Source organism: Podarcis tiliguerta (genome assembly GCF_965153285.1).
Source record: "Podarcis tiliguerta genome assembly, chromosome: 17".
Taxonomy (NCBI): domain Eukaryota; kingdom Metazoa; phylum Chordata; class Lepidosauria; order Squamata; family Lacertidae; genus Podarcis; species Podarcis tiliguerta.
In genome coordinates, this window is record NC_139550.1 from 283,389 (window position 1) to 294,468 (window position 11,080).

Here is an 11,080-nt window from a genome sequence, read left to right on the forward strand (position 1 = left end):
GATGAATGCATATTGGTGTTGGTTGTAGAACTTCCTTGTTTGCGTCATGGGGGAGGGGATATCAGTAAAATATTTTTTTAAATAATAATAATAGAAAACTGGCAAAGCCGCAGCCCAGCTCAATCTGTGAGAGAACATTTGGCTGACTGCTCCGCTCATGTGAGTAGGGCTTTATATCTTTACAGTTCTCTTTGGCTAAGTAGCCTTTGTTTATTGATGTGATGTCTGGAAAGTTCCCATAGATGACAGGTCATTAGAGAAGGTCAAACATGTTATTTGCCAGGAAGGGTTTGTCGCAGAAATTGTACACATTGGGGCAATATGTTGTTGTCCTCTTCTGAAGCGCGGCCACAGCTTCAGCTACTTTGGGGTTGCTTATACAAATGTCTGGTTATGTGTGTCCTCCGGTGCCCTTTAGCTTTGCAGTAATGAAAGGCAAATCACTACCGTTATTATCTGCTGCAACCCAGGAATGGTCACTGGGCCCTCCCCGAAACAATGGCTCTTTCTTAAATCAGGGGAAGGTTTTCTTGGCAGGAGAACAGGGGAGGCCAGTGCTAACAGCAACCTCACTGGAAAGGGCAGTGGCACCCGCCTATTGTCGGCATCACACGGCCAAATTGTTCAGTGCCAGTAAGCAGAGAGAGAGAGAGAGAGAAAGGGAGAGAAAGAACAATCACCATTGCTCAGGCGCTATGCCCAAGGTACACTGCGAAGCTGATGGTCGCCCAAGCTACAGTATTCTAGAAAAATACAAAATTTCAGCCTGATCATGCATGAATTGTGATGGCACTGCTGTGTTAGACTCATGCATTTGAGGGCTAGCACAAATCGGATATTTTCTGTGGCAGGCTTGCTGGGACCTCACTGCCCCCACCCTCAAGAAGCACAGCAGGGCCGCCCTGCGCCACAGAGTCCTTATGTGTGTTTTTAAAAGCTCGTCGGAGACCATGTACTCCAGTTGCTCCAGAATAAAAGTATTCATTGAGCCATATCCTGCACACACGCGCACACACAAAGTTTACACCTCATTTACCATAATCATATATAGTGGTACCTCGGGTTAAGCACTTAATTCGTTCCGGAGGTCCATTCTTAACCTGAAACACCACTTTAGCTAATGGGGCCTCCTGCTGCTGCCGCACCGCCAGAGCCTGATATCTGTTCTCATCCTGAAGCAAAGTTCTTAACCTGAAGCACTATTTCTAGGTTAGTGGAGTCTGTAACCTGAAGCGTCCGTAACCCGAGGTACCACTGTACTTGTCCACAATACATTTTGAACAAATTCTTGGGGTGGGGGTGCGTTCTGTAACACACACAAATTTTGCTAGAGAACATTTGCAACCAGTCCTTAAAAAAAGAAAGAAAGTGTTTGCTATGGTATTGTCCAGAACTGCTTCCCTCTGTGCTCTCACTCCCAGGTGGTGAACAACACCAGTTGTTATGCAAAGCTGGGATGCTATCCTATTGTGACTAAAAAGGAGGAGAAAGCCAAGGCTTGGCTGAGGCATGATCTGGACTGCAAAAAGGCCCCAGCCTCAGTCGTATCTCACAGGGTTCGTTGCTATGAAGCCAGTTTGCAACGTTCTGCCCCATCCTAAGTCCAACTCTCACGACTCCCATGATGAGAGAATGTGGGAATGAGCCTGCTCACTTCACTGATATCCCCATGGCTGTCATTTACCATGAACTGGAATGATCACTTGGGTAGGCTCCCTGTGTGGCTTAGAAACCCTCACCTTCCAGGGCTGCAAAGAGCATGGGAGCCTACAGCAGATTTATTTATTTGGGATACTTGTAGCATGCTTTGCAGCCCCAGGGAGGCTCTCAAAGTGGCTTACAAAACATTATGGCCATAAAAATGATGTTCAGGTATGGTTATCAGGAACAGAAATAGCACGGTGTCCCTGTGACAACTGAGGTGGGATTTGCTGCCCTCACCTTTGGTCTTCCCGGATGGTCAACTCTACCTTACTGGGCACCCCAGCCTGCGCTCTGAGGTGAGGGAGTTGGGAGTTGAGCAGCTGAAACTCACTCAGCCCACGATGGAGGCAAGTCTTCCCCTGCTGGCAGTGGACAGGTCCGGGCAACACTTCCAACAGTTCAGCAGACTCCCCAATGCAGATATTTGCCTCAGAGTGATGGAGGGTGACAAGGTCAACTGCGGGGTGTGGAGCAAACATGCTTGTCCCCACTCACCCTCACGTGATTCAAATTGTGTGTGGAATTACAACACCCCAATGTGGGATGTAATCCTCTGGAGCAGTCAAGTACAACGTTTCCTGATTGCCTAGAGTATGGTTACCAGACGTCCCCGTTTCCCGGGGACAGTCCCCGGATTCACAAATCTGTCTCCAGAATGTCCCCGGATTTCATTTAATGTCCCCGGATTTATATTTTAAGTGTTGTAGATTTATTAGTAGGGAATAAATCTTGCATGATTGGTTCAATGGCACAAGACACATCATATGGGGACTTCCTTTGAGGCAAAATGGCGGGCGCCACGGCAGCTCCTGAAGCCAGCCAGAGCCAAGTGCACTACCAGGCTGGCTCCGGGCTGCTGAGACTGCCGCCTGCGCTGCCACTGCCGAGGGGGAACCGGGGATGCCTGGCGCGTCAACTGGGGGAACCGCTGACACACACCCCAGACCCAAATTGAGGCGGGAGCGAGAGCGCCCGGCCATGTGGCCAACTGCCCAGCGGCGCTCCAGGGCCAGTAAAAACCCCGGAGCCAACCCAGGGAGAAGGAGAAGGAAGAGAGAGAAAGAGGAAGGAGAAAAAAGAGGGGAGCCCTGACCTTGCCATGCCGCCACTGCTGCTATGGAAGAGAGGTAGGAGAGCACCAGGAGGGCAAGGACACGCAGCCGAGCCCAGGACCGACCCGGACCCACTCCACGGCAGCTAGTGCTCCAAGAGAGCAGGCTGAAGCCCAGAGGAAGGTCGCATGACAGAGGAGACCACAGAAGACAAGATAGTACTTCTTTATTTATTTATTTTAATATTTTTTTAAAAAAATATTTTTTCCCTCTTTTTTTTAAAAAAAAAAAGCGTCCCCAGATTCTTTGAAAAAATCTGGTAAACTTAGCCTAGAGTGAACATGCGCGGGGAATGTTGGTCCAGCCAGGTGTAACAATGCTCAGAGCACCTTTTCCCCAGGGTTCCTCCCTTGACATTAAAATCATTGGCCCAAGGGCTGCTCTGAGTTCTTTGTCTCTCCCAGGCACTCGGGGCTTATCCAGACCTGCGCTTGTGCCATGCCTAGGAAGAATGGGTCTGAGTGGTTTTCCACTTGTCCTGTGCTTTCGAGGCACGGCTCCAAGTGGTTTTCCACTTGAACGCTGAATCAGAGCAAACATCAATCCATGGAAAACATGATTGACATTTGCTCTGATTCAGCAGTCCAGGGAGGTTTTCCCTGAGGAGAAGCAGCAGGACAAGCAGAAATGGGGCTGAGCCCTCTGTCTGGAGGCAAAGGAGGAGGCCTTTGGTCAATGATGGCTTCCTACCTGCAGAATGTCCTGCCTAGAGAGGCTGCCTGGCCAGTTCTATGGAGTTAAAAAATGCTTTCTCTCTAGGAGAGCTTTGCTTGATTATCCAGAAGGTGACACAGGCATTTCCATTATCCTGTATAATAATAATAATAATAATAATAATAATAATAATAATAATAGCCTGCTGGATCAAGCCCATCTTGTCCAGCAGTCTTTTCTCACAGGAAACCCAGAAGCAGGAGTTGAGTACAAGAGCCTCTTCCCAGAACGAGCTTTTACTGAGCATGTTCATGGCTACTAATCCAGATTTATGTAGTAAGAAACTTATAAAGTCGTCTTTTACAGGGCATCGGAAGAATCTTTCTGGCGCAGCTGTGAGCAACTGGTATAAAACAGTCTGGTAAGTAGCTGTAGTGTGGAAATATTGACAAATAAACGAAGAACGTTGTGTGGATAAATGGAACAGGACAAATTTACTCTGGTTTGGGATGACTTTATAATGTTTGCCAGTGTCCCAGAACATCATCAATCTCCTCCCACAGCATAGAGCACAATCTGGCTTGTTTAACTGTTTCACCAACCTTTTTACACACACACCTCCTCTCACCTGTGATATAAAAAAAAAATAAAGATATCACTCAGACAGATTCTCACGCACAGAACTTAATCTTATTTATTACCTGTTCTAGAGAACCAGTGGGATACTTACTACTGTAAAAAAAGAAAGAAAACATTCAGCCCATGCTAACATCCACCTTCTCCATTTTCTGTTAAACAATATTTCTTTTATTTCTTTTTCCCATGGAAAGCCCAAGAGCGGTTCCCTAATTGCTATTATTATTGGTGTATGTCAACCACATATTTTATTTTCTGTTAACTTTGCCTCAACGGATTCCCACCATCACTCTGTACTAGTGATAGTAAATTCTTCTATCCATGTCCATTTGAAAATCTCTCCACTGTAGTAACATATTGGGCTAATATTCCATAATTTATATTGTTTAGCTCATGTCCAGTTCTGTATGTTCAAATTCCATTTCCTGTTATATTTCCATTTCCTGTTTTGTTTACAATAGTACAGTATCATGATCTCCTCTAGGATCTTCCATTTTTTGTTTTTCCTCCAGTCTTTTTCCAGAGAGAGTACCATAAATTTAGTACCATCATTCTCTGAATTCGCTCCAAATCGTGTGCAAAATGCTTTCTCTCTGCCAGGACTGAAGTTTCCCCAAAGCTTCCCCGCCCCCCTCACCGTCAATGTTATATCCAGATAATTCTCCATCTCACCATTTGTGACTTTATATTCTTCTTCTCCAAATCCTTGCAGAAAAGGATTACAATCACATGATTGTTAACAATCATGGATTGTTAACTGTTTTGATTGCTTTCTCTATGTATTTAGCTCATCTTATTTTCATCTGTACACCATCTTGAGTGCCTGTCAGGGAAAATGGGTGTGTGTAAATAATAATAATAATAATAATAATAATAATAATAATAATAATAATGGAGGGGAATAGAACTTGTGAGGCTTCTCCCAGCTTTCAGGCCTTGGGCTTCTGCTTCCCTGATCCTGACTCCTCCAGGTCTCCTCCCATTGTGCCTCAGTAATCCAATCTGCAGACACGACCATTCTCAGTGTGTGGTTACGCTTCCCTCTTATCTGAAAGGAGGGCGAATATGACCCATTGTGCTTTGCAACCCTTGCTTATTAGCTTAAAAGCTGAAAGCATTTTTAACAAGGGATGCAATAAAATCTTTTAATCTAACCATGTCACTTTTGAAGATTGCTAATACAGGAAAAGAAGCAGGAGGGTCTCATTCTTTTGAAGGAAAGTCTGTTGCCTTTGAATCACAGACCACATGGCCATAACGCTATGGGATCTTCCAGGTCTCTTTCTGCAGAGTCTCTTGTGTTGAATATATTTTTTGGAGCGTCTGGCCTGCACTGTTTCTGTGAGGAGATGAGTCCTGCGACTCCAAAAATAGAAATCTGAATGTTTATGAATTCAGCGCTCAGTATTTATACAAGTGAAGTCAGAACAACAGCTAATGGTGACCAAGGGAGTCCTTCTCCCAGGATGGGTTCTGTTTATGCTAATCATTTCTCCCCATACAAAAACAAACAGAAAGTGAATGAAAGAAGCATTGACCTTGAGGAAGAGAGATTGTCTTAGAAGCTGGAACTGTAGACACAGCGGACAAGCGTGTAACATTGCTGGATATATGAAACGTGTTTCAGCTAATTTCACAGTTTTTGTTGGCAGAGTAGGTAAATTGCAGCCAGGAAGCCAAATCATGTGCAATACTGACTCTTTTCTTGAAATTAGAACAATGTCCAAATACTTGTTCAAGTATTCTAAAGCTTTTACTAGCAGAACATATAGCTAAAGAAGAATATATGCAAAGTATTTACATTCACATCCAAGCATGGGCTGAGTTTTTCCTGGCAGAAGATTACAGCTTCTTCCTTAAACATTCAAGCAAACTGTGCTTTCCATCTTTCAGTACTTGCATTCAGCCTTATTTATGCACATAACCCAGCCAAGCCATGCAGGTCCTTCTGAGAGGTTTCCACTTTCTCCTTCCAGCTGATTTCTCCTTAATGCTTCTTTGGGAGAACATCAACTTCTGGACTTCTTTCTGTCACATACAGTGGTACCTCTCGTTGCGAACGGGATCCATTCCGGAGGCCCGTTCGCAACATGAAAAGAGCGTAACCCGCAGCGGCACAGAAGGGGTGATATGATAGCCATGTTCAAATATATCAAAGGATGTCACATAGAGGAGGGAGAAAGGTTGTTTTCTGCTGCTCCAGAGAAGCGGACACGGAGCAATGGATCCAAACTACAAGAAAGAAGATTCCACCTAAACATTAGGAAGAACTTCCTGACAGTAAGAGCTGTTCGACAGTGGAATTTGCTGCCAAGGAGTGTGGTGGAGTCTCCTTCTTTGGAGGTCTTTAAGCAGAGGCTTGACAACCATATGTCAGGAGTGCTCTGATGGTGTTTCCTGCTTGGCAGGGGGTTGGACTCGATGGCCCTTGTGGTCTCTTCCAACTCTATGATTCTATGATTCTATGACTAGGAGACTCTTTGGGATCAAAAGTCCTCTGTCCCTAAAGGAGGGGCTGTTCCTGCCTGTTCACCACACTTAGCGCTTGCTTACTTTATACGTCTGGTAAGTGGAGCGGAAAAACATGCCCAGGTGATCTGCCCTTACTGACATTTTTACTCCCAACTGGAAAATAGCAAATATGATTTCTGCGAGGGAAATGAGCCTCCTTCCTTTTAAACACTTTTGCTTGCATTGTGTTCATCATGAAGGGCAGCATCACACATGAGCCAGTGGCTTAAGAAACGAGGGTTTTGAATCAGGGAGACCTGAGTTAATTCCCTGAGTTCAGGGACTTCCTATGTGGGGATAACTGTGACTTACATCACAGAATTACTTGGCGCATTTTGAAAACATAACTGTACCACAACATTTCTGCAGCAATTTGTGATTTTTAAAAACAAAATCCTCATGAAATCTCACCATCATTTTGGTGGAGATTTCTCCTAATAAACACATTTTTTATGCCGTTTTGACTAATGTGCACATATGGGCAAGCAATTTCTCTCAATATAATGCATTAGTTTTTACTAATGTGTTCGTTTTTATGATCACTTTCTCCTAACAGATGCATTTTTGTAAATGATGGTTGGAGAACCACACTGCTAAATTCGCAAAAGTGCAAATTTCAAAGTATGGCTGTGTTGTGGTTCACATATTGTTTCAGAACATGCAAAACTGATAGATTTGCCTCCGAATGCAAAGTGAATTGAATTTTTCTCCCCCACCCTAGTTGTCAAAGGTGACTGAGTAAGGCTAGCTGCTGCAGTGTTTTCTCAAGTGCATGCTCAAGTCTTCAAGGCCCCTGTTGCCAAGAGAGCGAAGCTATTCGGCCATTTTACTTGCGTCCCCTCAATGAACTCCTTGCTCTAAGTGCTTTCTTGTCTATTTGGCTGGTGGAGGAAAGCCAAGCCAAAACATGGCAGCATAGGGCAAATAAACCCCTCATTTGCTGCCAAAAATCACCTATACAGTGGTAACTTGGGTTACATACGCTTCAGGTTACAGACTCCGCTAACCCGGAAGTAGTACCTCGGGTTAAGAACTTTGCCTCAGGATGAGAACAGAAATCGTGCGGTGGCAGCAGCGGGAGGCCCCATTAGCTAAAGTGGTACCTCAGGTTAAGAACGGTTTCAGGTTAAGAACGGACCTCTGGAACGAATTAATTTCTTAACCCGAAGTACCACTGTAATGATGGACACAGAAGTGGCCCCCTCCCACTCTTCAGGCAGCATAGGACTTTTGCAGAGTGTAAATGCACCTCTTCCACCCAGCTCCAATCTGTACACCTCTTCACTGTACACCTGCTGAAGTGGTTTTGAGACCCTGGGCACCAAAGGAATCCTCGGCTGCCCACATGAGGCTGTACTTAGCAGCAGCCATATTGCAGCCCTCCAGATGCAGAGATGGGTGTGAGGGGGACAGAGAGGTGGCAGCAGCAGCGGCAGCAGCCTGCTTCCACCACAAGATTAGTTTGCATATTGAAAAGACTCACAGTATTGGCAAATGGCCTGGAAAGTTAAATTATGGGCATGAACTGGATTGACCAGTTTGGTGAGAACTGCTTGTAACAAAGACCTCAGCAGTCCCCCCCCCCCCCCATCTGAATGTTTGTTGTCGTTTTTTTTACAGAGAGCGGAAAACCGGGCGTCCTGGTGGGTCAGGAAATGTGCCCTGGCAGCCTGCAGTCGCTGCCCAAACGGCTCGGGAGGACACTTGATAAAGGTTTTGCAATCGAAATTACCCCCAGAGGGACTATGGAGTCCCTCCCCAAGAGTGCACAGAAATCTCACATGGGAAAAGAGTGCGCCTTTGTTTCAACGCCCGCCTACCAAATGCCATCCGCTCTGAGAACATCCCATGTTTGGCAAACTCCCACGCTCCCCTCTTCCCCCAGGGCCTTCCAGGCTATTGTTTTGAGCACACACAAAGAAGTGCAGCCTTTCAAGATGAAAGCACTCCCCTCCTTCCCAATGACTGGTTAAAGTGGTTGTTTTCCGCCTTCAAGCAATGGAGCTGTGGGTTTTTGTTTTGTCTTGTTTTGCAGGTGAGAGGGAGCAGGTGTCTTTGCTGCAGAAAGTGGAATCACAGTTCATCAGCGCTTGTGCAGGTGACTTGGTCTTATCGTGCCCGTAGCCAGGGCTTCTGTTGCCACCAGGAATGCTCTGCCTGGACTGGGCCACGGCACCCGGAAGATCATGACTTGTAAATTAAATCATTGCATGGGGGGTGAGGAGGAAATGGTCAGGCATTTCCTACAGCATTTGTTCAGGTTTCTAGGTAAAGCTAAAGTGACCCCTGACCATTAGGTCCAGTTGTGGACGACTCTGGGGTTGCTGCGCTCATCTTGCTTTATTGGCCGTGGGAGCCGGCGTACAGCTTCCGGGTCATGTGGCCAGCAGGACTAAGCTGCTTCTGGCGAACCAGAGCAGCGCACGGAAATGCCGTTCACCTTCCCACTGGAGCGGTACCTGTTTATCTACTTGCACTTTGATGTGCTTTCAAACTGCTAGGTTGGCAGGAGCAGGGACCGAGCAACGGGAGCTCACCCCGTAGCGGGGATTCGAACTGCCGACCTTCTGATTGGCAAGTCCTAGGCTCTGGGGTTTAACCCACAGCGCCACCCGCGTCAGGTTTCTAGAACTGCACATAAAACTAAATTGTGCTTTAACACTATGTGGCTGACCTGCTGTGTGCCTGAACAAAGTGTTCCCTGCGTACTCTTCCCTGCCCCTGTCCTCTCCTGCTGCTTTGAGAGAAGGTTTAAAAAGGTAAAGGACCCCTGGATGGTTAAGTCCAGTCAAACTTGACTATGGGGTGCGGTGCTCATCTTGCTTCAGGCTGAGGGAGCCGGCGTTTGCCCACAGACGGCTTTCCGACCAGCATGACTAAACTGCTTCTGGCGCATGGAGCACCTTGCTGAGTGCCAGAGTGCATGGAAACGTGATTTACCTTCCTGCCACAGTGGTACCTATTTATCTACTCATGTTGGTATGCTTTTGAAGTGCTAGGTAGGCAGGAGCTGGGACAGAGCAATGGGAGCAGATACAAATGGCCGACCTTCTGATTGGCAAGCGCAAGAGGCTCAGTGGTTTAGACCACAGTGCCACCCGCCAACACACACACCCCTTTGCCCAAAGAACGCTGGCCTGGCTCACCACAAACTCTGGTAACAAGCCAAGTTCCAGGGTGGGCCCACAACATTTTGCTGCTTGAGGCAAAACAGAAAATGGCGCCCCACCTCCTCCTCCACTTCTGTCTCTGTTGTTTCCTCCTCTTCCTCTGCCCAAGGCAACTGGAGGCAGCCGTGGGAAGTCCCGATGCCCTGAAGGAGGCCAGAGAGCAGCAGGCGCGGGCAGCGGGGCAGAGGCAATGTTGGCAGGCGACAAGCCGAGAAGGTGGTGAGGGGCACGCACCTCGGGGTGTGGATCTGCCATGCTTCCCAGCTGCACCCAGCCTGCCGCCTGAGGCAACTGCCTCACTATGCCTCATGGCTGGGCCAGCCCTGTCAGCTTCGCCCCATGGCTTGTGCAGCAGGCTTGTTCAACTAACCAGGGTTTGCCGTAAGACGGGATTCATGGTTTGTACGACTAGCATTCTTTGAAGGCTAATCTGATCTCAGCAGGAGACCTCCGCTTGGCGTGTGATTGCCTTCAGTGAGCTATGATACCCAGAGGGATCGTAAACCTGATCATTGTAGCTTTGTGAGGGGAATAGGGGCCTCTCAAGAGCTCTCAGTGCCCTCAGCAAACTACAGCCTTACTGGATTATTATTTAAAGTGGTATGGTACTGCTCAAAATACGGTATATAATGAAAATGGGGCTAAAGAATGGAGATGAGGACAGCAGCACCTGAACTGAAATCTGTTTGTTTTCTAGACCGTCCACCCCAAAGATGTGCAACAAAACAAATACTGTACCCCCTGGCATTTTGAGGAGGCTGCCTTTTTGCTTTTAGGCCTGGGGAAGCATGTTCCCACTGAAGATGCCATTTAAACTTGGTTTAAAGTTGTAGTTCATTGTCTTGCTTAATCTTTGTATTTCCATTTTGGTCAAAAGGCAGCAAAGAAATAAACTATAATATAAAATCCAAATCAATTATATTTCCCATCCTTTGCCAACTAAATACCGAACTCCAAAGTCCTGTCCAAAGAAGGAGGTTTTACAATGGATTCTCTCCACATTCGGGTCTGTTTAGCAGTTCTGCAAAGCTGCTGTGCTGCCGTCAGCTGGAAGCAGAATTACATCAGGTTCCACACGACAGTCAATGTTGCAATCTTTCCCCATAATACCGGTAATCCTTCAATGCATATCCCTATGGTAAAGCCAAAGGGGGCAATTGCTGTAGAATTTCACCCCCATGCCAAGAGCCTATGTCTGTTTACTGATGTCTGGGCTGAATGATGGGGGTGGAGACGCTCTTTCAGGTATCCTGGGCCAGGACCATTTAGGACTTTAAAGGTCAGTACCTTTAA

At 46.7% G+C, this 11,080-nt stretch overlaps 1 long non-coding RNA gene across 1 annotated transcript; it reads left to right on the forward strand.

Annotated features, from left to right (window-relative positions):
- The first annotated feature begins 1,451 nt into the window (after window positions 1-1,451).
- On the forward strand, window positions 1,452-8,538 carry LOC310668033. The gene is made up of 3 exons (XR_014506562.1): window positions 1,452-1,707; window positions 3,837-3,891; window positions 8,238-8,538. It is a non-coding gene; the product is annotated as an uncharacterized lncRNA (long non-coding RNA).
- Window positions 8,539-11,080: the final 2,542 nt, after the last annotated feature.